General features: G+C 36.9%; 1 protein-coding gene and 1 long non-coding RNA gene across 7 annotated transcripts in view; one reads left to right on the forward strand and one right to left on the reverse strand.

Annotated features, from left to right (window-relative positions):
* The window catches only part of NPAS3 (neuronal PAS domain protein 3), an 845,222-nt gene that overhangs the window by 347,438 nt on the left and 470,581 nt on the right, over nucleotides 1-27,203 (forward strand). The window lies entirely within an intron of this gene.
* Nucleotides 3,772-27,203, reverse strand: part of LOC111096986 — a 40,609-nt gene continuing 17,177 nt past the window's right edge. For both annotated transcript variants that reach the window (XR_005363120.1, XR_005363121.1), the window contains one exon: nucleotides 3,772-4,486. This is a non-coding gene — a long non-coding RNA (uncharacterized LOC111096986). The remainder of the gene's footprint in view (nucleotides 4,487-27,203) is intronic.

Raw genomic sequence — 27,203 nt, forward strand, 5'->3', positions numbered from 1 at the left:
CTGCCCTGGAGGTGGAGGGTGGGGAGTCTTGCAGTCTGCTCACTCAACTGTATTTGACTAGGGCCGTCAGCCCCTCAGCTTTCACAAGCATTGAATATGTCAAAAAATCTTTCAAAGAAAGTGTAAATTTTAACTGGGCTGTTTCTGGTTCATATTTAATGCTGTTTAAAAAGCCACAAGCATGTTGATGTCCAAGAGACTCTCGCATGTGTGCTGTGCAGCTCTGCTGAGGTGTGGTAAGTGTGTGATTCCAAGCAATTAGGATAAGAGACAGTTGGTATAGGTAATTTCTAAATACCTAAGAAGGTTGCAGTATTTTTGTTGAGCAGCCTGAAATTAACCCTTTTCTTCAAATAGGCGGGCTGTACCTAGAGTATGATTTTTCTCTGTGTGTTCCACTTTAAAGGAGTGTCTCTTCTTGCAAGTCTAACCACTGATTTCCTTAAGAAGATTCTTATTTATTGCTTATTTTTTAAAATGGACTGCAAGATGCTTTATAAGAACCAATTACTATGATCAACATGGTGATGATTATTTTCTATGAGTCTGCCTTCCTCTGGCATGTTAAAAAGCTACTACTCAGCTAACTATGGAGCTGGGAGAAACTGTCTTATTTCCTTTACAAGAATCCCTTGCCCTAGAGGGAGGTTGTCTTTAGCACCCACATCTGCAGCTGGAATGTGATGGATAGGTAGTACATGGAGAGTCATTGCCTTCAGATTCATTGGTATGATCCCGTTTGTTTTGTTTTTACTACTATAAGAATAAAGAAAGAAATGTAGTCATAAATATATGGAAATGTGTCCTTTGGGTGCTTGAACTTATTTTCTCAAGCTCACATGTAGAGAATAAAGGGGGCAATATCCATATGTGCACATCTCACCCCTAATTGGAATTTAGAGATGTTCACTGACTTTTTTAGAGGGTAGCCTGTGGATGTCTGAAAAAGTGGACCCGGTCTCTCTCTCTCTCTCAGCTATCAGCTTCAAACTGTATAATGCATAGCATCTTAAAAAGTGTGGCTTGAAGGAGAGCTGTTTATCCTTGGCACCAAATTTCCCTGCATCATGTATTTCCAGAAAATTACTGGGGGATTTCCTGTGAAGAAAGAGGGGATGGGGGTGGAGAATTGATAAAAAATGAGTAAAGAGGAAGACAGACCCTCACACATTGAAGAACAGATTCTGTAGTCGTGGGAGCTGGCAGACATGTTCCGTGCTTTTCACAGTCAACATTCAAACAGATTATCAGATGGCATATTTCACCCTGTTGTTACTTTAAATGAAGTGACCATGAAATCAACAAATCTGCTGTCAGGTGCCTGTCACTGAGATAGTTCTTCCTGTCACACAATGCCTCACATAGCAGGTAATGTGTTTTTAAGAATCAGTCCTGTGTCACCTCATCAAGTCCTTGTTAAAAAGATGAAATAAGACGGATGGTGTTGTCTACCATGGAGTTGACTGAAATTCAGTAGAATGAAATGTACAGTCTACAAAGAAATGCTTCAAAGAGAGCCACCAGGGTGTAAGAAAGGATAGGTATCTTGTCCTACTTTCTTACGGGCTTCTGCTTGTGTCCTTAGGATCACTATGCACTTTGTCTTTTTCATTAAATTCTAGTCTACAAATCAATTAAATCACGTTTTGAACTCCGTGATGAGGGCTGGGTCGATTTAGGTTTACATCATCTAGCATATGATTTTGCAGAACACTAACACAAAACTGACTTAGGATCTCTGAGATGCACTTGCTTTCTTTCCTACAAGAGACAGATGAATTTACTGAGCTGTAAGGGATATCTCAGAATGTATTTGTTGAGTTCTCTTAATACATTTGAGTATACTTTTTGGGCTTTTATCATTGCCCTATTTTAGGTATTCTTTGACAAGATGCTCTTGGTATTTTGAAATAATGGTAGAAAAAAAGGAAAAAATCAGAAATACAAATCATGTACCTACTAAAAATCATATAGATAGTGTAGTAAGCATGTACATCTCAGTTTGTGTGTTGATTATGGTTTCTATTCATAAACTTTATTTATAAAAGAACACATTTTATGGAAGCACCTCCAAGGCTCAGTTGGTTAAGTGTTGACTGGGTTTTGGCTCAGGTCATGATCTCAGCATCCTGGGATTGAGCCCCTTGTAAGGCTTTGCACTTAGTGCAGAGTCTGCTCAGTCCCTCTGCTTCCCCATCTGCTACTCTCCTCACTTGTGCTCTCTCTCTCTCTCTCTCAAATCAATAAATTAAAATTTGTAAAAAGTATTAAAAGAATACATTTTATGTGGAAGTTCAGTCTGGTATATTAGTGGTCATAAGTATGATTTCTCTTTGTAAAGCACCAGTACTAGGTACACACCAGGTACAACCCTGAATCTACATTGCCTACAACTTCAGATTGGAATCTAGATGCCATGAAGCAATAGATCTTTTTTAATACTACCAAGTTTGTATCATCTGATTCAGTTCATACATCTGATAGATACAGTTCAGCAGCAAATCTTATTATAACATCAAAGTCAAAATACCAGGATGCGGATTAAAATACAAGGGCCTTTTTATTCATGCATGTGTGCATCCATTCCCTCCATCTGACTCTTACAGCAATTATTATAGAGCCATAACAGATTTGAACGTTAAAAAGAATGAAAATCAATATCTGCTTTCCAGGAATTGAACCTGGTGGTGGAGACACACAAATGATTCTTAATACCCATGGGTAAGTGCTAAGGGTGTGACTTGATCTGAGAGAGACAGGGAAGACTTCACAAACAAGGTAACATCTGAGGTGGATCCTGGAGGATGAATAGGAGTTCATCAGGGAAAAGGTAAAAGAAGGATACACATCCCAAAACATCGAGGGGTAAAAGGGCATGATGTGTCTTAGGAAAGATTGCGCAATTTGGTTGGGCTATAACACAAGGAAGATTATGCTCTAGGGACTTCATTTTGAATGGTTTAGAGGTAGAGACTGCCTTAGAGCACCACTAATGCATTTGGTATGTCGAAATACAGCAGTCAGAACTGTGGTCGCATTTCATCATGGGTGATATTATGGGTGAGTATTGAGCTGTTAACAAATCAGCCAAAGTCCTTTTCAGAAAAGAACAGTTCTAAGAAAAGTGCTGTAGTTATTATTTATTATTAATTTAGGCAATTATTTTTATTTCCCATTTCTATTTTGTATGTTTAGCCTTGGTCCTTTTTCTTAGTTCTCTCTAGATGCCCATAGATGGGTTTCTAGATGTTCTTCCCCCAGGTTGCATCTGTAATGAGACTTGCAGTTTTCTTCACACTTCCTTACAGCTTGGTTGATAAAAATCCCAATTGTGTGTGTGTGTATGTATATGTGTGTATGAAACATTCAGCTAGATAATGACACCTGTAGGCTTAGAAAAACCAAGTGATATATTTTGTTTTTTTCTAAACTGCTGCATTCCAATTACTATTTGGATTAAAACTCCACTGGATTAACGTGGAGTTGGCATTTTTACTGGTTACAGATCTTGACCATAGAAATATCATTGTACTTTTAGATTACCTGATCATATCTTTAGTATTATTTTTGATAAGTATTACACATTATGAAACAGGTTGACTGGAACATTTTTCTTATGTTATGATTATTCATCTTCCAACCTTTGAAGCAAAATTCTGTACTTGAGTGTTTGGGGGATAATTAGTATGTTAGATGTGGAGAGGACAAGTGAAACACAATCAAATGGAAAACAAAAATCTTAGACACATATACACACAACTTTTGGGGGATAGGAGAATCCATTCACAATTTTATTAACTCCTAGACATTTGAGTTTATTATTTCCTATTATTGGTCATTATATATAGGATTGTGGTGGTTGGTCCTTTAATTACAGCATGCATTTAGAACATTTTAGTATCTTAATGTGTTTATTGGGAATTGTGGAACTTGCTTTCCTGTCCTGAAATGAGCTCATGAAAATGCATGAATGCTCTTGTCATTCGAGATGGCAGGGGGTGTTTTTGGCAGTACAATAAGTTTTTCCCTATAAAGAATAGCTAGGATGTAGCAGTGAAGTGTCGGAATGCATGGAGATCAGATTAAATGTATTTGAATTAGTATCTCTATGGGTTTTATATCTCAAAGTCAAAATAGTCATTCTCATCAGATAAAAATATTCTTGACTGGAGAAACTCTGATCCAGAAACAATCTATCATTTGAATCCCCTGATTGTAATATGAATGGATATTCAAGTTCTAACACACTGAGAGTTAATGCTGTATCCCAGTGGTTTATTGAATCACAGTGCCATCTAAAGCGATCCTCTAAGAGCAAAACCAGTCAGAATAAGTATTTAGATACCATCTGCCAGTGCACCTCACTGTAGCACAATTCCCAATGGTGGAATTTGTAAATGAAATGTCTGTCCCGTTGCTCATCCAGGCAGTGTTAGTTACTGAAGTACAGAAGTCCTTGCTATAAGGTGCTCTCATCTATAAGGTCCTGTGAATATAGAATGACAATAGTGTTACAAGAAAAATTCAGCATATATGCATGCCATCAGTTGCTGTAACTTCAGTGGGTATTTATAGCTAAGGGGGCAATGTTAATTACTCGTTGTGATCCCTGTCATTACTTACTTTTAGTTATCAGAACTTTCCACTTGAATCACTTCACCATGTTACACTTTGGGGATTATTCCTTGAGTAAGTACTAAATGGTTACTAAAGATATCATGCCAGGGAGTCATGCCCTCTTTTGGTTTTGGAAAATAGGAGTCTCTATAATTGTAGTATGAGACTTCTATTTAAGTGTTCCTTTAGGTCATATTTGCAATTTTTTTAGCATTGTTTCTCCTTTACCTTTCAAACATTACCGATAATTTGTTGAACTCTAAGTCAGCAGAAGCAGTGTTTCCAATATATATAGCCTGAAGTACTGCATTTTTCTTGTTGTTGATTTATGTTATTTGACTGTTGCCTGCTTTTTTTTGTTCCCCTTGGGTTTCAAAATATTACATATGGCATTTTTTTTTTTTTACTGAACCTAGTAAGCCACTTTATAAATAAATGTCTGACTATAGATTCCTAGGTGACAACAGATAAAATCTTAGGTAAATTCAAATAACATGTCCAAACATGCAATGTAAAGTCAGTGAAAATCAAATAAACAGTATGTCCATATTGATATTAAACCATGGTTTTAAATAACAGATTTCCAAAATTTTCTAATTATTACTGTTACTTTGGCAGAGTGGAAATACGTTTTTTGAATCACACAGAGCAGAGTTAAAATATTAGCTCCCATTTATTTTTACTCAGTGTGTGATCTTGAGCAGCTTACCTGAACTCTTTGACCATTAATTATCTCCTCTAAGAAATGATGAGTCAGAGGTAAGATATATGAAGTATTGGATACATAGTAAGAACCTATATATGGTAGTAGTGCTGTTTTTTTTAAAGATTTTTTATTCATGAGAGATACAGAAAGAGAGAGAGGTAAAGACAGAGGCAGAGGGAGAAACAGACTCCATGCAGGGAGCCTGATGTGGAACTCAATCCTGGGACCACAGGATCACACCCTGAGCCAACGGCAGATGCTCCACCACTGAGCCACCCAGGCGTCCCCAGTAGTGCTGGTTTTTATTTAAAATCAGCCCTTTCTACTGGCTCCTGAATGCATGTACAAAACATACTCTGATTGGGTGATAGAATGGCATCCATGTATAGAAAATTATTTATATACATAGTGAATAGTTAAGTCTCCAACAGGATACAAAACATATTGGATTCTTGTAATACCTGGACCTCCAGTGCTAACACAATTTAAATGACAAGGAAACTTTACTGTTTAATTTTTAGCAAAATTTGTCCTGGTTTGCTCATAAACTCAAGAATTTGTGGCAAAAGGAGGCCTTCTTAAAAACAACAAAAATCTCAGTGCATTAATTTTAATCATATGGCTTTTGTTGGTAAATATTTGTTGAAGACTAATTAAAAATAGAAACCACAATCCATGCCTTTATCAGCTTGATAACCTGTTAGCAGAGAACAATACTTAGTGAAAGGGCTAAATAACAAATCGACAGTGTAAAATGGTAAGATAACATGACAAAAAACATATGTAAATACTAAAGGGATATGGAGGGGATCCCTGGGTGGGTCAGTGGTTTAGCGCCTGCCTTTGGCCCAGGGCGTAGTCCTGGAGTCCTGGGATCGAGTCCCACGTCGGGCTCCCGGCATGGAGCCTGCTTCTCCCTCTGCCCATGTCTCTGCCTCTCTCTGTGTGTCTCTTGTGAATGAATAATAAAATATTTTTAAAAATAATCTTAAAAAAATAAAAATAAAAGGATATGGAGAGATATAAGAGTGCATAGTAGGTTAAAATTGGGATACTTCATGGAGGAAAAAATTGGAATTATTGGCAGACAGGAAAGGAATAGGAAAGCTATAAAAGAGCACGTTGGTGGCTTTTCTTGAGGAGCCAAGAACCAATTACCCACCCGGAATTTATGAGAATTAAGTCAATTTAAGAAATATGAAAATATACATGAAGAATCTTTGTTTACTAGTTACAATTTTATTCCAAGAGTTGATATGAAATAGCTTTTTTTTTTTAAGATTTGATTTATTTATTCATGAGAGAGAGAGAGAGAGAGAGGCAGAGACACAGGCAGAGGAGAAGTAGGCTCCATGCAGGGAGCCTGATGCGGGACTTGGTTCCGGGACTCCAGGATCACACCCTAGGCTGAAGGCAGGCACTAAACTGCCAAGCCACCCAGGGATCCCCCGATATGAACTAGTTCTTGAGAATTATGTACGTCCTGATTGCATTGTCTATGTACCAAAGTTGAGGATGGAGTCATTGACAAGTTGTGGGGAATGTTAGATGGTGAGTAGGTGAGACAGTAAAAATAAAATTAGGCTTGTATGTTTTAAGTGAGGAATTTTTGCATGAAAACAGAGGAATTATGGTCTGACAGTGGTGGAATGCTAAGCTACCTTTATTTCTAAGCAGTTGTGTACATGCACTTGTTTGTGTGTGTGTATGTGTGTTGTTGCTGTTGTTGGGAAGGGAGTAGCAAGAGAGATAAGTAGCTTCCTTTGACAAAAATTTTAAGGAAAGCAGAGTTTTGCAGGGGAGCCTGGAAGAGCCAGGCTTCAGTTAGAGCAAGTAGTAAGATATATATTCCAAGAGAAGTTTGAGGATGGAGTTTATATATAGTAGAATACATGTTACTGGGAAAAGCCAGTAACAGGTGAGGTGGGGTGGGGACAGTGAGAGTAACCAGAGAGACTTGCACTTTGAATCTTGTAACCAGAGAGTAACCAGAGAGACTTGCACTTTGAATCTTGTTGAGAATTCTGGAAGTGAAAGTTGTACATGGGATTTATCAGATTCAAGATCCCTGGTTATGACCTAGAGCTGTTTTGGTGCCAGACAGACCTGGCTAAAGATCCCAGTTGCTGATAGTCCTTGGTTTATTCACTTAATAACCTCAATGTGGATCACCGGTATCATAGATAAGTTAAAATTGTGACTTTATTTTGTAGTTTTGAAGAGCACATTCATGTGAGAAATGGTCTTTTATACATTAAAGCTTAAATTTTTCTCTAGTCTTTTAAGTAGAATTAGTGATTCCCAGAATCATCTACAAGAAAGGAGCTCACTGAGCATTTCTGCTAATATATGTTACTTTAATTGCAAAATTGTGCCTCCCATCTTAGCTCAGCAATTCAAAGTTTGCATAAGAGGTTTGAAATGAATGAAGTCAATAGATTTTTTTTCATGCACAGGTTTATATATTGAGTTCAATTCTAAAATATATATCACCCTGCAAGTGGAAAATGTATTGATCTATAGTAGATGGATTTCTATCTCTAGTGTTACCCGAGTTTGTGCAAAGCAGATCACATAAGGGCTAGCGTGGTTTTGTGGCATCCTGCAGACTCAGAGAGGCTCCAGCCCTGCAGAATCATGAACTCATATGACAACTCTTGTGATACTACTTTTAAGTCCTGAAGAATTTCCCATTTGGAAATGGGAATTTCGATTACTTTGCACAGCTATATAGCTGCAGTGTTAACTAATAAAGTAAATTCAATCCATTTCACATCAGACAAGCCCTTGTTGCATTGTTTCTCATCTGGGCTGTTAAATGTCATGAAGAGAGACACATCTAATCTTGAACTATCACTAGAAAAAAGTTGCGGGCTCTCTTGTGCATGCTTTAGCAGAAAGAAAGCATGTCGTGTACTCTGAGAGCTGGAAGGGATGTTAGAGGTCAATTGCTTGCTCTCTAATCTAAAACCAGAGTCCCCTCCTCAGTCCCCACAGGAGTGAGCCAGGAGGGGAGGTATTGACTTAGTCTGAGAAAGAGCCGTCATAGCAAGACCTCAGAACAGGAAAGGACTGAGCTGTGATGTGGTTATTCAAGCAAAGTCGAGGAAATAAGTAGACAAGGAAGTTCGATCAGATCGCTTCCTTCTAAAGTTCTTTCTAAAATTCTGTAAAAGCATCCTCCTTCAAGTTTGACTGGATTTCAGCTACTATTGAGGAGTAAAGGGTAGGGGAAAGAGGATGATGTTCCTCTTGCTGGAGGATTTAAGCACAACAAAGTTATATTGGGGGAAAAAAATGATACTAAAGACCCTAGCTTTCCCTTTTAACAAGATCTAAAAATGATGAGTGAGGAGCATAGTAAATGCCTATTTGGTGCTATAATGATAAAACAACACCAGTTTGCCCTATGGCAGAACTAGCTCATCACAGCAGCTTCCATGTTCTGAGAACATGCACCCTCTCTTAGGTAGGCCCTGTGTTGAGTGCTTTTGCTGTGCTACTTGCTTAGAACACATCTGTCTCTATAAGGTAGGCACCCTTATTCTCCCATTTCATAGATTTAACAAGGCTAAACAGCTTTTTTAAAGTCATATCACCAGCGAATGGAAGGGCTAGAATGCATATTCGGGGTGCCCACTAACACGTAGTGTAATTTGCAACTTTAACCAATAAAAGAAAAAAACTTACACAACAGAATACCCTCACTCTTCAGTCACACATTTTGAAATATTCAGGAGTAATAGGTCTTAGCATATGAGCCAGCAATACCACTTCTGAGTATATAAATGAAAGAATTGAAAGCAGGGTCTCAAAGAGATATTTATACACTCATGTTCACAGGAGCATTATTCACAATAGCCAAAAGGTGAAAGCCCCCCACGTGTCTGTTGACAGATGAATGGAGCAACAAAATGCGGTATGTATATACAAGGGAATACTATTTAGCCTTAAAATGAAGGCAGTATTGTCACACGCTGAGGCTCCATAGGAGTAAGAACCTGCTGACCCAGAGTGTACAAAGTGGAGGAATTCAACCCTATGTCGGCTTCATGCTTCCCTCTTTAACTTGGTGCTTCACGTGGAAAATAAAAGAAAATAAGCCTCATCAATTTCCGAGTTCTTTCGAGCGGTACAGCCATACAGATCAGATAGTACAGAGGGAATGCATTATAAGATGAAGCCCTGCCTCTTTTCTGTTCTATATCATTAATATGCAGCCTCCACTCTGAGATCCCTGGGAATATCATTCAGTGTCTCATTTCCATGCCTTGACTAAGGCCTGCATATGCCCCGTACCACCCTCATGCTCAGATGGGGTTCACCTCTCAGCATCCAGCTGTGTTACCTCCTTGCAAAGCATACCTCTCCCAGGCCTGCCTTCCTGTGCATCTCCAGCACACAGTGTAAAACCCTGTAATATAGTCGTTTTCAGCTAGAAGCAATTTGGCCCCCAAGAGACATATAGCAACGTCTGAAGGCATTTTGGGTTGTCACAGCTGGCTAATAGGTAGAGGCCAGGGATGCTGTTAAACATCCTATTATACACAGGATCCCCACTACCCCCCAGCCCTCCTCCACACACATACACAACAGGGAATTATCCCAAAATGTCAATAGTGCCAAGGTTGAGAAACCACATAGAGCATTTGTCACATTTACTTGTTAGTTGTATACATGTATACATGTCTGCTTCTCCTGGTAAATTAGGAACCTTCTGTGAATGTTTTTTTCATTTTTGTATCTTGAGTGCATACCTCATCATAGGCATTTAGTGAATGTTTCCTGACAATGAATCAAAACCAGAACATGACCAATGCCTCATGCGAAGTAGAACTAGAGCGTGATGGAGTTTAAGGAAAAGAGAGATTGCTTCCAACTTTGGCTTATCAGTCAAGAAGGACTTTGCAGAGGAGGTGGGGTTGCAGCAGCCATTAAAAGAAGGGTAGAATGTTGAGGGGCAGAAGAGCACTTTGGGAAAGGGAGCAGTGTGAATAGCATTTGGGGAGGAAAAAAGGCCAACTGTGTGCTTGGGTAGGAGAGCTGTCCAATATGGCTGGAGCATGGCATGCGTAAGGAAAGAGTCAGACATACACCTGGGCATTTTGACTTGGAATGACTACCTAGATAGGGTACACTTCAATGATCAGTGAGGAAATTTAGAAGTTTTCCTCTGGGATAGGGGTCAGGGTTGTTGTTAGGAAGACTGCTTTGGTAACAGGATATCAAAGAGACAAATACAGACTAGCTGGGCAGTCCTTGCTCGTTCAAGTAAGAGTATCTCCTCAGAGAAAATGCCATTGAAGGCAAAAAGGAGAATGTGGATGCAGATAGGATTTGGCTCCCCAGACAAATGGCAAGCTAGGTGAGAACAGAAACTGTGATGTCTACATCCGTGTCACCCGAGGCACTTCACATGATGGAGGGAAACATGTAGACTACACGTTGAATACATGCATAAGGCAGATGTCATCTAGTGAGACTGATTTCCATATATAATTGGGGAAACTAATCTCATTTCTTCTTGGAAAACAAAGCATATTCTTTGTTGATTGATTAGTGTTTTGTTAATTGGTTGATCAGTGGTGAGATAGGTGGTCGGAAACAAACTTCCAATAGGATAAGGAGACCACAGCGTGGAAGATTGAATCAAGAAAGGCTAGAATGTCCTCTAGCTTCTCCAGCTGGTGCCTCCATGCCAAATGTTTTCCTTGTCCCTGCAAACTGCAGAGAATGTCACCTCTCAGAGTGATGCGAAGCACCACACTAAGATGAATTTCTTTAACCTTCGTGTATTTATTTTGTTATCAGGGTTTTGCACACCTCCCCTAGGGTGGAAGAGGTAATTAAATTTTAGTATAAAAGACTTCCTACTAGACATCAGGCTTCATGGGGGAATAAAAGTAAATAATAGATAGCAAGGAATATCAACCAGTGATTAGAGCCCATCCTGCTTAATTAGTTCAAAATAACTTCAAGGCAAGATTGTGGAGATTGGTAGATACTCTAGAGTTGACCAATAGGATGGAATTCAAAACAGGATGGAATGTATCCTCAAGAGATGGTGTGGGCTGGGAAATAATGGGAAGTAGAGTGTTCTGAGTTTGTTGGCTTTTTTAGCAACTCCCGAGGCAACCTGGATGAGGCATGCCTTTATTCAGGTTCTTTGGGCTCATTATGAATAAGAGTAGAACAATGTGGTCTTTATACTCTCCTTGAGGAAATTTGAGGGTTAATATAATTTATATCCATAGGTATAATAGCACAGCAGAAAGAGATCATGGTTTTTGAAGCCATACCACCTAGGTTTGACTCTTAGCTTCAACAGTTCCTAGCTGGGTGACCTTGAACAGATGACTTGGCAGTTTTCTGCCTCAGGTTCTCAGGTGTCAAATGGAGATGATTGTCCCAACCTCTATGTGTATGGTGATGAATTAATACATGTAAAACTCTTTTTTAGAAAGATTATTTGTCTATTTGAGAGAGTGTGCATGTGAGTACTGTGGGGGAGGGGCAGAGCTTCTCAGAGAGAACCTCAAGCAGACTCCCTGCTGAGCATGGAGCCCAACAGGGGGCTCGACTCTACAATGCCAAAATCATGAGCCAAAATCAAGAGCCAGATGCCCAACTGAATGAGCCACCCAGTGTATAAAACTATTGAAAGACAGCCAAGCAAAAAGAAGGTGCTCAATGATAGTAAGTCCTTCATATTAATCCCTATTACTATTATTATTCTATTATTTCTTTAGGTGGATATGTTATACATGAGTCAGTATATTGATAGTACTGTCTGATAACTGAAATGTCCAAGACCCCAGTAAAACTCAGCATGGCTACCAATCTCACAATCAAAGATTATATAAGTATACCTTGAAAAATAGGTTTTATACAGGTAAGAGGGAGCAGGTGTTCAATAGGTGGCTGACAAACCTATGAGAGTGGAGAATGAGCCAGTTGGGTTTTATGAGAGAGAAAGAAGCCTCGTCTTGGCAGAGATGGGGCTGCTTTGCTGAGCTGTAGAAAATACAAGACTTCTGAGCATAAGGACTTTGTGCTTGGATAGGGCTCCTAAATATAGTGCCATGGTCATGGTAGACACTTGGCAAAAGGTATATTGATTAAATGACCAAGAATAATGAAAATTACTGGAGTGATAATATCAAGATGCTGTTTGATGAACTACAATGCCTATGGGATCTGATGGTCTGAAATGTTTCTGGCTCCCATAAGCAACATCATTGCCCTCTGGTTAAATGCATCTGCTGAAGTTGATGCAGTCATGGTAATGGATCCATAATGGTTGGCTTTATTTTTTTAATCTATAAACATGCTGCCAAGTTATTTGCTTGGAATTCAGTCTGTCTTTTGTGTTCTCGAGGAGCAAGTATGTCCCTGTTAACAGTATCGTATAACTGTGTGGATGAGTATGCTGTGTGTATATGTATATAGCCTTAAAGAAGGCTGTTTGTCATTATGGCTTTCTTATCTTTGCCCTTTGGCTAAACACTTAGCCTTTTATTCTTATTCCCATAGGCCTGTGCTCTCCGCCTGTGTTTATCTAATCCCAAACTGAAAGTTCCTATGATAGGTGAAAGTGAAAAACATAAACCTGGAATGACTGGGTAGTGGTGAAATTTCAAGTTGTACAAGAGATATTTTTGAGTAGGACATCCCCAGGCAGCGTTCTGTTCTGACCATGGACATAAAGGTACTTTCTGCCTATTTATATATATGACCCATTTGATAAAAATCGTAGTAGTTTTTCTGACTTAACTTGAACTAGAAGCTCTGCCTACAAATCAGAGTGTTGCTTACTTTCTATTGGATACTATCACTTCTCTTTACTAAAACTTAGCTTCTCAAAGACAAGGGCCATGTCTGAATCATCTGTGTTTGCCTGGCTTATAATAGCACCTGGCACAGAGAGCTGCTTAATAATTACTTGTTGATGGAATGCTTTCATAATGCAGCAGGCTCTCCAAGGCTGTTAACCTGAAGATCTCTCCTGGATCTGTCTTTTTAAACAGCCTAATGACCTAGGAACTAGTGTCTCATTTATCTACCTATTCCATTCACACCCTTGGTGCCTCCTCTTCCAGTTTTGCAGAGTATTCATTGATATTTTCGGAGAAAAGAAGAAACAAATAAGTTCGTAATGAAAATAACTCCTTTCCTCCATATTGGGAAAGGTGATTTGTTGTTCCATATAAAGAATGTCAAACAAGTAGCAGAGGGAAATCTTTGCTGAAAGACTCAGATCAATCCCAAACAAGTTTTCCCCTCTTGTGTCAGCAAAATGCCTTGTTGAGTAAATAGTTGTGAAACTGACAAACGCATGGAAGATGGTAATACTTAGTATGTTTTGCTCCTTAGCGAGTTTCAGTGGGGCATTAATATATGAGGACTTATGTAAATGTGGGCACTTAAGATCAGAGGAGAGGAAGTGGGGGCAAAGGCCTCTTAGGATTGCAAGCATCACTGGCTGTATCACTCTTCACTATCATTTCGAAAGCATAGGAACAACCATGGGGAGAAAAGTTGACCACTCAGTTCACATTAAGAATCGATGCTGTATAAATCGGGGAGACAAAAGGCTTATGCAGTTATTTAGTAAAACTTTAAAAAGCTGTGGCTTAATAAATTATTCCAGTATAAATTATTCTGCTACTTCTAAAGGCAGGCAGGTAACAAGTTCTCTCCTTTCTATGTAAACCTAGTATTCAATCCTGATTTAATATTCCCACTCTGTTTTTGTAATTAAAACATCATTTATACTGAGAATAATTAAGACAACTGTACATTTGATTTTAAAATCAGTTTTGAGTATTGTGCCTTGTCAAGCTACAAGAATGGTTCCTGCAGCTTTTACAACGTAGCATTAAGAAGCAGACAGTGACCGCAGGCACCTGAGTGGAAGGTTTGACAGTTTGATAAATTAGGAATGACACTTGCCAAAATGGCTGTCCTTCCTGCAGTCTGCCAGTGGAGCATTTGCACACTGTTAATTGAATTGGCAATTTGTGTAACAGTGCCTGCCCCTGAGCTTTCGTAACGCCGGATCTGCCATTTAACTCTGATAATCCAGGACTTGGGAATAAGGACGAAAAGCTTCACATGATATTACTGCAGATTTAAAATGACAGTTGGGGACCTTGTTGCCAATTTCCCATTAAATGAGAAATAATTAACAATAGCAATAACAAAGTCTTATAAAGCTGGAAAGTTAAATTGACTTTTCAGCACTAGTATCGTACAAAATTGCTTCTAGTGTGATTATCGGATTGCCCTTTCAAGATTATGTACCCTAAGTAGTATCATATGATGAACCAAACATGGGATGTTTTGCCAGCCAACCTGTTTTATTACTGTGAAAATCTTCTGATCATCTACAGGGATTGTATTGTCATTAAGAATTTGTTTTATGCTCTAAGATTTCATAGAGATAGAGACCTTAATGAAATGATAGAGTTTCTTATTTCCTGATTTTTGCTAGTAATTTAATTATGGCTGTAACACAGTGTTGAACTACAGCTAGATAATGCCAATTATAAGTTTGTAGTGTAGTATATGTGGCTTTTTTGGGTATCCTTCCTTGATGCTTCCTAGAGTTTTGAGAACTTCTGAATATTTGTATGTGTATGTTTGCTACCATCATATTTGGAATAGTGGTTTTGAACAGTACAGATTCTTGGTATAAGAGTCTTGAAGAAAATTATAAAATGTCAAGTTTCCATGATTCCCACAGCCATGGTTGTAACTCTTCAGACTGTTAATGTTTTCTTAGTTCTGAAGTTCAGAGTCTTTTGGGCATGGTGTTGAGTTGGATATGTTAGCTAGGAAAGGGATAGTATTTACCTGCTACTCTCTGGATGGTTATAACCAATGTGTGCAGCCAGCATCTGTGGTGAAATATTTTGCCTCCTGGGGCATCTGGGTGGCTCAGTTGGTTAAGCTGCTGACTCTCAGTTTCTGCTCAGGTTATGATCTCAGGATCTTGGGATCAAGCCCCCTTATTGGGCTCTGCACTGAGTGGGGAGCCTGTTTGCACTTTTCTCTCTATCCCTCTGCCCCTCCCCCTACTCATGCTCTCTCCTCAAATAAATAAATAAATAAATAAATAAATAAATAAATAAATCTTTAAAAATATATTTTGTCTGTCTCTTTGACAGTATTGGTACTTGGATAGTGGCTAGGTAAGGTGTGCACATCTGATCAGCTAGAAGGGTTTGAGGAACTCATTTGATGGCAAAATATTACCTCTTTCAAAGATTTAAAAAGTTTTTTTTTTATTATAGACTCCCACCTCACAAGTGTAGTTATATTGGTATCCATTAAAGTATTTACTCAAGAAGAGACAAGAGTTTCCTTAGATATTCAAGAATAGAATGGAGCCTTCTGTTCTCTTACTGTGGTTAGAAAATAAGATGGTCTTTCCTCTGTTTTTTTTTTTTTTTTTGAACTTGCTTTTTTTGATGAATGAGTACATTTCATTAATTTAATGTGGTGACAGTATGCATGAATGGCAATCTCCAGATAGAGTGGGAATTGAGGGACTGCCATGCCAGCTAGAGATCAGGGCTTTTCTAGAGGTTATGTTTGAAGCTGGAAACTATGATGATTGCAAAGGGAAAAAGCAGGGAGGCAAAATATTATGAGCATTAACAATTAGGGCTCAGAAGGGAAGTGGAAGTCAGCAAAGGAAACCATAAATGCTGAAGAGAATAGGGGAGAGAATCCGAGGTATCAAGTTCAGGGGTGGATGTGAACTTGAAAACAACGAGTTCTGTATGTGGACTCAGAATACCTGGATGTCTTTATACCTCAACTCTATAAGATTTGGCAAATCAGGAGATCTTTTGTTGCCATCTCTTCATTGAGAAATGGGAATAAATATATGCCTATTTTTACCTCATGAGAGTTTGTGTTTGTGTGTATGTAAAAATTAAGTGGATTATTATAAGGGAAAACATTTTACAAATTATAGAACACTATATGAAAATTTAAGCTGTTAACATTAGTAACAACACAGTAACAGTGCAATTTTCAAAGAGGTGTTCAAAACTTTCCAAAGCCACAGAACTGGATAAGAAAATGAAGAGGAGGGGTGCACGGTAGACAATGGAAAGCCTGTTCCCTGGAACCACCGTGGAGAGTTCATTTTCAGTCCAGTGGTTGAGAACAGATGATGCAGGGACCAGAGCTTTACAGAGAAGCTGAGCCTATAAAGAAATGTGGGTAGTGGGTGTGAATGTCAAGGTGGTGGTGGATGCTGCCTGTTATCGCCAGAATGATGGGATGTGTGTGCAAAGGCCTGATGAGTGTTAGAGAATAAGAGAGGAATTCGGCATGAAAATTGCTGCATTTCCGCAATTTGAAATGTCTCTGAAATTGAAAATGAGTCTTGTAATTGATGTATATATTTAGTATGATGGTTTTTCCTTTTTTTTTTTCCAGGAGAGTAGAAAGTAAAATGATGACATATTTAAAAATTGATGGTGTTTTAGGATTGTTGCAATTTGACAAAATGTTAATATGGATATAGCTTGCTAATGGCCAGTTTTTGCATATTTAATTATCAAAATATTTGAAAGCCTTCTGTACCTTTCTTTATCCAAAGTTAGGATGTTATTTCATTCATCATTTCTTGAATGCGTGTCATATTAAGAGCTTTACCATATAACACTAGACACTGTGTAAAGAATTGGATGTACATGATGCAATTTAATTCTCAAAATAACACCAGGAGCTGTGATTGTTTTTAGGCCCCCATGTTATATAGGAGGCTCGAAGATTATGTCACTTAAACTCCTGGCTTGGTACAAAGCCAGATGCTGGGTTAGATGCTGTGGAGAAAACAAAGGGACACACAGAGTGGCCCATTCCTTTGCCGAAGGTGGTATACAGTATTCAGAAAACAGGCAAGGAAAGACACGCTGTTGTATCGTAAATGCCACAGCAGAGGCACAAGCAGGCTGAGTCCATGAACAAGAGGCATTTCTAACTAGAAAATAAGGAGAAGTTTTTTTATAGGGTAAAATTTAAACAAGTAGACACAGGCAGAAAAAACCAGGTGGGTAAAAGAAATGGAAGCATCAAAAACCATGTGTATGAACTCCTTAATACAGCAAGTTACCATTGTTGGCCGGACAGGGAGCATTCCGGAAGAGGAATAGTGGGAGATAAAGGCAAAATAATTGGTGCATTTCAAAAGGATACCACCCAGTGTTTTGTTGGTGTAATTAAGGCTTCCCTAGTACTTGGTTTTCTTTTTCTTTTTTTTTCCCCTGCCAGTTATTTTGGTTTTGTGTCTCTAACCACTTGAGAAAACCATCTCTGGTATTATAGTAGGTTTTTCTAGTTTGTTCTTGGTTATTTCATGCTTTCAAAATGCTCTAGAGTTCTTTTGTCCCTAGAAAAGATCATGATGGATATTATTTTATATAGTTTAATCATCATGAAACATTTACGTAAAAATGTTCAATGGGACATGAAAAGTTCACTTTAAATTTCATGGAAAGAAATATCCTGATTGTTACAAGTGATGCTGAACTATCATACAATGATGAAAAATGCTTGGGATAAAATTACCTGAGCAGAGGTCTACAAAAAAGTGGACAAGGTTCTTCTCATCTTTAGATCTTCTTTTATGACCATCACTATTGCTGGGCAATTTTTTGGATAATGTGTATCTTTTCTCTTTATTTCTACACTTTCTTATGTAGGCTCTGTATATGTAGCTGCATATTCTTGTTTATCTTATTCTTTAAAAATACATTTTCATTTATTAGTCTTCCCTATTTTTCTCTATTTATGCTTATAAAATAATGGTAACTTTATTTGCTTCCTTTGTTGCTTTGGGTCTTCTCACTTGTGCTTTTCCTAGATTTTTTCTTATTTTTAGCTTTCAAGCTTCCTGACATCTGCATTTAAAGGTATATGTTTACCTCTAAGTACTGCTTTAGCTATGTCCCACAAATTTTGGTATGAATGTTTTCAGCATTATTCCACTCAAAACCTTTTAAAATATCTTTTCTGATTTTTATTAACTCAGTAGACTTTTTTAGTAGTATGTTATTTAGTTCCCAAACATGTAAGGATTTTTTCCACTGTCTTCTTGGCATTAATTTTATTCTTTATTTACATACTCCTTATCTCTCAAAGAGTGCCTTCAAAACTCCCTAAGCTGATAGCTCATGTATGAGTGCTATTTGCCTTAAGAATTGGACACATGCCATGGATACTGCTGGCACGTGCTATGTGACAAGACGTGTTCACTAAGCTTTTATTCTGGAGTAGGGCAAAGGGAGCAGGCAGTCAACAAGCAAATGCACTAACGACATGGGATAGTAGTAAATTACTATGAAGAAATGAAGCAGGATGATGTTATAGAGATAACCTGGTAGGGGCAGGTGTGCTACTTTTGTTTGGGTGCCCAAGGAAGGCTGCCCTGGGTTGGCATTGGGTTGAGACCTGGGTGATCAGAAGCAGCCAGCCACATCAAGTCTGTAAACAAAACAGTCCAGAGGAAGTAAACACAAAATTAAGATGGGGAAGTAACTTGGCATCTTATAGGAACAGACATCTGAATAAAGAAAACCAGTGGAGCTTGGGTGTATAAAATGGAGAGTTTCAGGCAGGCAGGGACATGGTCCTACAGACCTTCTAGGACATTGTGAGAGATGGATTCTAATCTAAGCATTTTGGGAAGCCATTGGATAGTTCTAAACAGGGAATAATATTAGTAAGCCTTTTGCCTACACTTGTTTTGAAGATTAGTATGAGGCAATGTGTGTGAGAGTGTGTGTGTGTGAGAGAGAGAGAGTGAAAGAGTCAGACAGACACTTAAAAGGAAGCCTGGAACATAGTAAGCTTTACATTAGCTTGTGATGCTGTTAGATGACAGTGAGCAATCATGTCTCATTCCTTGTAACTACTTTGGCATGTATTTGGCAATATAAATGTTTAATTGAATAAATACAAACGGCATGGATATGCTAACTTCACTCCCACTCTTTTAAATTTGTTGGTTTTTAAAATCATTTGTTAATTCTCTGAGTTAATGATCATCAGATTCATTTTAGTATGCCTCCTGTGTGACCCTGGGCAAGTCACTTTTACATAGATGTTATAAGGATTAAATGAGATGATGTCAAGCAGCAGGTATAATGATAGGCATATAAGATGCACACAGGGGTGGCTATTTTAATGACCTAATTATAGTTTAGTACATTCTATTTAGGTTCAAAATTCCTCCATTTTGTGATTTAATTACTTGGAAGGATAATTCCTTTCACTGTATGTTAAATACCTGAAAGTAATAAGACTTAAAAATAAGACTATGAACCACTTTTTTGTCTTCATAGATGCACTTTTCGTTATTAGACATCTCATATTCTACAGACCTTCTCTGAAGCAGACAAATAAATTGATAGTCACTTAACATTCAATTTGAAGGGTCAGGGAGTAGAATTTTATGGAAAAGGTTATGCAAAGAGTCTGTTTTTCCTGGATTTATTTGTTTGTGAGGACAAAGAGAGAAGCTTGCAATTTATATTTCTATTGAGCAATGAATGACCTAGCTATAAAGAGATATTTTACTTATTTATGAAGAATAATTAATTATTTGCTGGCATGGAGGAAGAAAGCATTCTAATGAAGGCATACATTTTAAAGCTTGAGGTGGAGGAGAGAGAACAAAAGTTGCCAAAATTTAAACTATTTACATTTAGATGATTTAGTATGAAGGAGATAAAACATCCCTCAAACTGGGACAGTACTAAGGGTAGCAGTGAGTTGCAATTTATAATAACATTTTATGTGCTGCATCGTAACTCTTGAAATTCAAGCTTCTAAATCAGGGATCATCTTATCAGGGTAAGATCTCATCAGTAACCAGACACTTTTAAGGCTATAAAGTTGTTCATAATTTATACATATGAATATAGTACATGTACAAGAAAACTTCAGCTATCTGAAATTTAAAGGAAATTATTTTGGATAAATGAGGGCCTGTTCTTTAATCACCAAACTTTTTCTTTTTTATTTAAATCATTTTGGAAAGACTTTTTTGTGTGGAAGATAATTGAGCCTTTTCTTTATGACTTAGGAGCATCATTATGTATGCATTTCATTACCATGAAAATAATATGGTGTGATGTCCTCAGGGACCATTGGACGATGAGAACTGCTTTGACTGTATACCAAATTGGCCCAGATTATAGTGCATTTTGAGGATTTTTTTTCCTGTTGTTTATCCCCCCTCTTCTCCCCCCTATTCTTCCCTTAGTGTCAGCCATAACTCTTCTCTGCCATTAGCATTTCTGGATCTCCCTTTTAATTTGCTGCTTCAGATATGCTTTTAGCTTGAACACCTAAGTTTGTTGGAATTACATATTAAACTAAGCGTGAAAAAAATCTGATAGAGGACAAAAAGGCTCCCTGTGAATAAAGTCATTGGACTTTGTTATATCTCTTTTGACTCTTCAGAGGCATTTTTCACAGTTGATCTCATTTGCATTTTGGATGAATAAACTATCTTTATGGAAGGTACAGAGGCACTCTCTGGAATATCTAGATATGTGTGCGCATGTGCAATATAAGCAGTTCTCTAGCTTTGCAATATATTTATGTCTCTTCTCTGCCCTGTAATACTACTGCCTCAAAAAGAAATGCTCTTCCCAAAGATGATTTTAGAGACCCAGGGAAAAAAATCCTACCACTTCTCCAATCTTTGCAGCTCTTGTTCCTGAAAATATTTTAGCCTATGTTTGATGCACTGAGTATGTAAATGAAATCTTTGATGGGTCTGCAGAAATCTTTGAAGAAACAACCCCGTCCTCCCAATTTTAAGTAATTAAAGCTAGATGCTCCAAAATTGAAACTCAGAAAATTATTGTAGTGGTAAAATGCCCAAACTGATTTTATTTCTTTTCCAACTAAATTTCTTAGCGTGGTTCAGCTGCTTGGCTTGACCCCCTGGCTAAAAAAAGTTTACCAGCATCTCTCCATAACGATACTTATCTTTACAAAGATAAATATGGCCATATTTCTCAAAAATTCAGATTAAGAATGTAGGTTACTGCGATTTATGAAGACTATTTTTCTTTTCAAATATTTGATCAGTATCATGGAATGTAGTTAGACACCTTGGAAAGCCATTAAATAGAAATACATCATGATTCTTAAGGGATGAAGGGAAACTCAGAGAGGAGAGTATGCGTGAGATGATTCACCCATGTACCCAACTGACCATTTGGGGCCAAGGAGGCTGATTTTTATGTTTTAAAATTAATCCAACCTAGATTAACCATGTCACGTTCCCTTAACCACAGGCGTATGAATCTCAGGGTAGACAGCTGTTTGGATGTCCCACACTGGGACTGCTGCCCTCAACAAACGCTTCTGATTCTCCTACATGGTCACTTGGCAGCATCCATGTGCACCCATATGGCTGGATGGCATCGTGCCTATTTACAAGCCAGTCAAATTGTTTCACTAAGACCCAGGTGCCAAGCATACATGGGTTTGGTCTGACTGCCTACTGAACTCTGTAGCTTCTTTCTCAGAAACAAATCTTTTCTCACTAATGACCTCCAAATTTGTAGCTATATTCTTATGGGCATTTTGTTTCTCTCTCTACCATTTGGACATTTTCTCTGTAAAGATAACAAAGGAAAGAAGAATGCTATCTCCTGCAATTACTAAGCAGATGGACACAAAACAGTGAAATACACGTTTGGGCTGTCACCTGTGGTCTTAGTATCACCCAATTCCCAGATCCTTTATGGTCCTGCTTGAAGACTGAATGGAGAGCATTGGTATGCATTCCATGGCACTGACACTGGTCATTTAGCTTTTCTTTTTAAATGATTTCACTAAATTAGGAGCCGGAGTTTTCACATAAGGAAACGATGACAGGAAATTATACATTTGTCCTGGAATTAGAGAACAGATATTTAACATTTTCCTATTTTTCTTTTGCTCTTTCTATATAGTTGATTTTTTAACTCCGGTATACTACTTGAGTTTATAAAACATTTTGACCTATGTTGTTTTATTTAGTCCTCATGTAAACTTTATGACATAGGTAGGTCAAGTATTATCATTAACTTTATTTTACAAATATGGGAAGAGAGGCTAAGAGCAGTATTGTGAATTACCCAAGGCAGTCCAACAAATTTAAGTGGCAGAGCCAAAACTCAAACCCAGACTGTTTTCCTGGGAGTCCATTACATTTAATATTGAAAAATTCTTGAGAGAGAATGGACTCAGTTTTATTTCATTTTTAAGTAAAGCCTCCAAATAGTTAAGATATTGATTGGAAAATAAATATTAACATACTCATTAAAAGCGACTTTAATAGAAAATATCCCCAATAGCTGCCATTGTAATTTATTGCTTTTATTTTCTCTTTTGACTTGCTTCCTGAGTAATGTTTTGGGTCAGTTTCTTGGCAACAGTTTTGATTTGGTTGTTTCCTTTTGTGAAAAGGTCAAAGAATTTTCATTTGCCTAAAAGGAAGAAAATTTATCATGATTTGAGAAACCCATATACTATACTACTCTGGATGTAACATGAAACTTTAAACTGCATCTCTTCTAGTTAGTATGGATTTATGAACACTGCACGACTTCAAGTACATTTTATTAAGGCAGTTGAAAATGAATCAGCAAAGTTATAGGTAAAGGAGTTTTGAAGGGGATGTTATTGGACTGTTGTTATTACCTCTTTTTAGGTAGAGCACATGTCAAAATTCTCCCCTGAAAAATTTTGTATCAGAAGTATAGTGTAAATGGGAGAAAAATTTTATAACCAGGTAGATTAAAAGATCAATTTTTAATGTTGAATATAAATCAGGAAGAGTTGAAATGTTGACTTATCTTTGAGTCAGTGTTTGACATCTAAATATTTGGAAATTTGGGGAAAGGAGGTATGGAAAGTTCACTTTGTCTCAAGTACAAACACTCCACTATTTCACTCCTATTCATAATGGTTTTGATATGAAAATGCCTTTTTTCACTTTTAAGAACTCATTTTAGTGCATTTTACCTACTGTACCATTCACCCACTGTAAGTTGGATAATTTTTAGTAAACTTAAAGGTGTGGGATGATTAACAGTTCAATTTTAAAAGACTTTCCATCATTGTGAAACTCATGCCCACTTACAGTCACGCTCCCACTTCCAAACCTCAAGCAAACACCAAACCACTTCTGGTTTCTTTATATTTTCCTTTTTCTAAAGATTTCATGTAAGGGTAATCATACAAGATGTAGTCTTTTGTGCCTAGCTTCTTTTACTTAGTATAATATTCTTGAGTCTATTTCAAATTGTATGTGTATGTAGTTAGTTTTTTATTGCTGAGTAGTAGTTTATTCCATGGGTATACCATGTATTATTTATTTATTCAGCAGTTGATAGACATTTGGATTGTTTCCAATTTTTGCTATTTTGAATAATGCTGCTATGAACATTGATGTACAAGTCTTCTATGGAATTATGTTCTCACTTCTTTCAAATAGATACATGGTAGCAGAATTTCTGAGTGTTATGGTAAATGCACATTTGATTTTGATTTTTAAATAAAATGCAAAAATTGTTTTCCAAAGTAATTGGATTGGACTATTTACATTCTCACCAGCAACTCTATGAGAGTTCCAGGTTGGTTTATTTTTAAATTTTTATTAGAGCCAGTTCTAATTTTTCTTGATTGTGTAGTGGTATCTCTTGTGATTTTAATTCCTGTTTTAGTTTTCTGTTTTTTTGTGTAACAAATTACCACACACTTAGCAACTTAAAACAATGTACATTTTAATCCATGGTATCTGTGGGTCAGGAGTCTGAATACAGGTTAACTGAGTCCACTGTTGAGATAGTCTCACTGGCTGAAATCAAAATGTTGGCTGGGACCACGATCTCATCTGAGGCTTGAGATCCTCTTCCAAGCTCAATGGTTGAGGAGAGAATTTAGTTCCTTGAAGTTGTAGGACTGAAGTCCCCTTTTCTTGCTGACTACTAGCTGGGAGCCACTCTTAGCTTCTAGGGTCTGCTATGTGGTACACTCCAGAAGCAGTTTACAACATGGCTGTTTGCTTTTCAAGGCCAGCAGAAGAATTCCTCTCACTTTGAACCTCTCCGTAAGTGAAGGCTAAACCCTCTTTTGAAGGGCTTACCTGATTATATCAAGCCCACCTAGGATAATTTCCCCCTTGATCACCTACCTCAAAGTCAACTGATTAGGGACCTTCTTTACATCTGCAAAATCCCTTCACCTTTACTGTAGTATTTGCCTTGATCATGGGAGTGAAACTTCACCATATTCACAAGTATGACTCAAAGTTTGGGATATACAGTGCACATATGCCAGGGAGCAAGAATTTTGACAGCTATCTTAGAATTCTGCTACCACTATTTCCTTAATGACTGATGATGTTGAGCATCTTTCATGTAATTATTATCCATTCTTATGTCTTCTTTGAAATCTTATTAAAATATTTTGCCTATTTTTTATTGGGTTGTTTTACTGAATTATAAAATGTCTTTGTTTGTTTAGGACATAAGCCCTTGATCAGATTCATGATTTGCAAATATTTTCTTTCAGTCTGTGGCTTCTCTTTCCATTTTCTCTTTCCATTTTCTTAATGGTGTCTTTTGACAGGCAAGGATTTGTTAATTTTGATGAGGTCCATTTAATCATATTTTTAGTAGATTGTACTTTGAGTGTCATATCTGAGAAATCTTTACCTAACCTGAAGTGAAGAAAATTTTCTTATGTTTTCTAGAAGCTTATAGTTTTGCCCTTAAACTTAGATCTATGGTCTGTTTTGAGTTAAATTTTGTGCATGGTATGAGAATGTCTAAGGTTTGTTTTTTTTATAATTATTATTATTATTTAGGCATGTGTATATCCAATTGTTCCAGAAATTTATGTTGAAAAGACTATATTTTTCCTCTCAAATTGTCTTGACATTTTTGTTGAAAATCAATTGACCACATATATAAGGGTCTCTTTCTGGACTCTCTCCTGTTCCATTGATCAATGTGTCTATCCTTATGCCAATACTACATTGTTTTGATTTCTGTAACTTTAAGTTTTGATGTCAGGTGATATTTGTCCTATAACTTTGTTTTTCTTTTTTAAAATTGCTTTGGTGATTCTGGATCATTTACATTTCCATATAAATTTTAAGACCTGGTTGTTAGTTTCTATGAAAAAGCCTGCTGTATTTTTCAATTCCATTGAGATAGTTTGAGCACGGTTGCTGTCCTAACAATATTGAATGCCCCAACCCATGCACAAAGCATACACAAAGCATATAACTCCATTTATTTAAATCTTGTTTAACATCTATAAACATTGTTTTAAAGTTAATTACATACAGGCATTGTACTTCTTTTGTTAAATTTATTACTATGCAGTTCATTCTTTTTGATGGCTATATTGAATGGAATTGTTTTTCTTAATTTAAAATATTTGCTAATGTATCAAAATATATCATTGGTTTTTATATATGGATCTTTTATCCTGAAATCTTGCTTAACTTGTATATTATTTCTAAAATTATTTTATAGATTCCTTAGGATATTTTACATACAGGATCATGTTATCTAGGAGTAAAGACAGTTTGAATTATTCCTTTCTAATTTCAAGGCTTTAATGTCTTTTTCTTGCCTTATTGCACTGTTTAGAACTTCTAGTACAGTGTTAAAGGAAGTGCCCTGTTAAAAGCAAACTTCAGAACTTCTGGTGTAGCTTCAACATAAAACTTGAATTACATCTGTTAAGTGTATTTGGTTCTTAGAGGTAAATATCTCTTCTGAATAGTTTTTCTAAAAATTATTTCTTTCCTGAGACCCATCTTCTTTTTACTTTCTTTTTAAGAATTATGAAGAATTTGGGGTTTGTATAGATAATTAAATATTCATGGCTTGGGAGGTTGGTGGAGCATTCCTTTTAAGTCTGCCAAGATCCCAGTGATTTCCAGTCCTTGGATATCTTTCTCAATACCAGGTAACATTTTTATGTCACCAACTCTTTTAGGCATATTTTCGCATACTGCCTATTATAGCTTTTATTATAGCTTATTATATGCCATGCCATTATATGCCATGTTTCTCTTTCAAATCTTTTTCTTTTTTTTTTTTTTTTTTTCCTCAAGGAATGGAAGGCACATTGCCCTGTCAGTCAAAAGACTTGGAATCTAGTTGCTAGCTAGCAGTTTGATTTCTGGCAAATCTGTTACTTCTCTAAACTTATATTTTTCCTGTGTTAGTAAGGTAATCAATTGAGCCTTACATTATAAGCTTCAATACTAATCTGTGCTTTAATATTTTATGGTTCTGAGGATATACTATAAACAAGCAAAATAAAATTAATTTTATATTAAAAGTTTTTTTTTTAATTCAAATTTGTTTTCTATTAAGGAATTGAAAAGGCTCCAACTCACATACAGTTACAGAAGACACTTATATAAAACAAACATTCTCAAACAGCATGGTTATAAAATAGGCATATTTAGTGTTAACCATATGCCTTCTGAGAAATGCATATTTTAAAGCTTGTATATATACTTTTTCTCATTTCTTTTAAAACACAATATAAACTATACTTTTGTAGGTATCTTCAAGGAAGTCCCTCAAATTATATTGCTTTCTGATATTTTGTGGCATCAATAATGTAGAATTTTGTTTTAATTGTATTGTATTTGGCCTAACATAAATTACCCGTGGAATTAAACATGTCATAAAGTTTTCTGCTAGTTTGCCACTTATTTATTATTATTATACTAAATTCATTATCATCATAAGGATAAATCTGAATATGGTACATGATTGCATTTGAACCTTGATTCACGTTGACCTTTCAACCGAAGATAGTATAT

The sequence above is a fragment of the Canis lupus genome, chromosome 8, assembly GCF_011100685.1.
Source record: "Canis lupus familiaris isolate Mischka breed German Shepherd chromosome 8, alternate assembly UU_Cfam_GSD_1.0, whole genome shotgun sequence".
Classification (NCBI taxonomy): domain Eukaryota; kingdom Metazoa; phylum Chordata; class Mammalia; order Carnivora; family Canidae; genus Canis; species Canis lupus.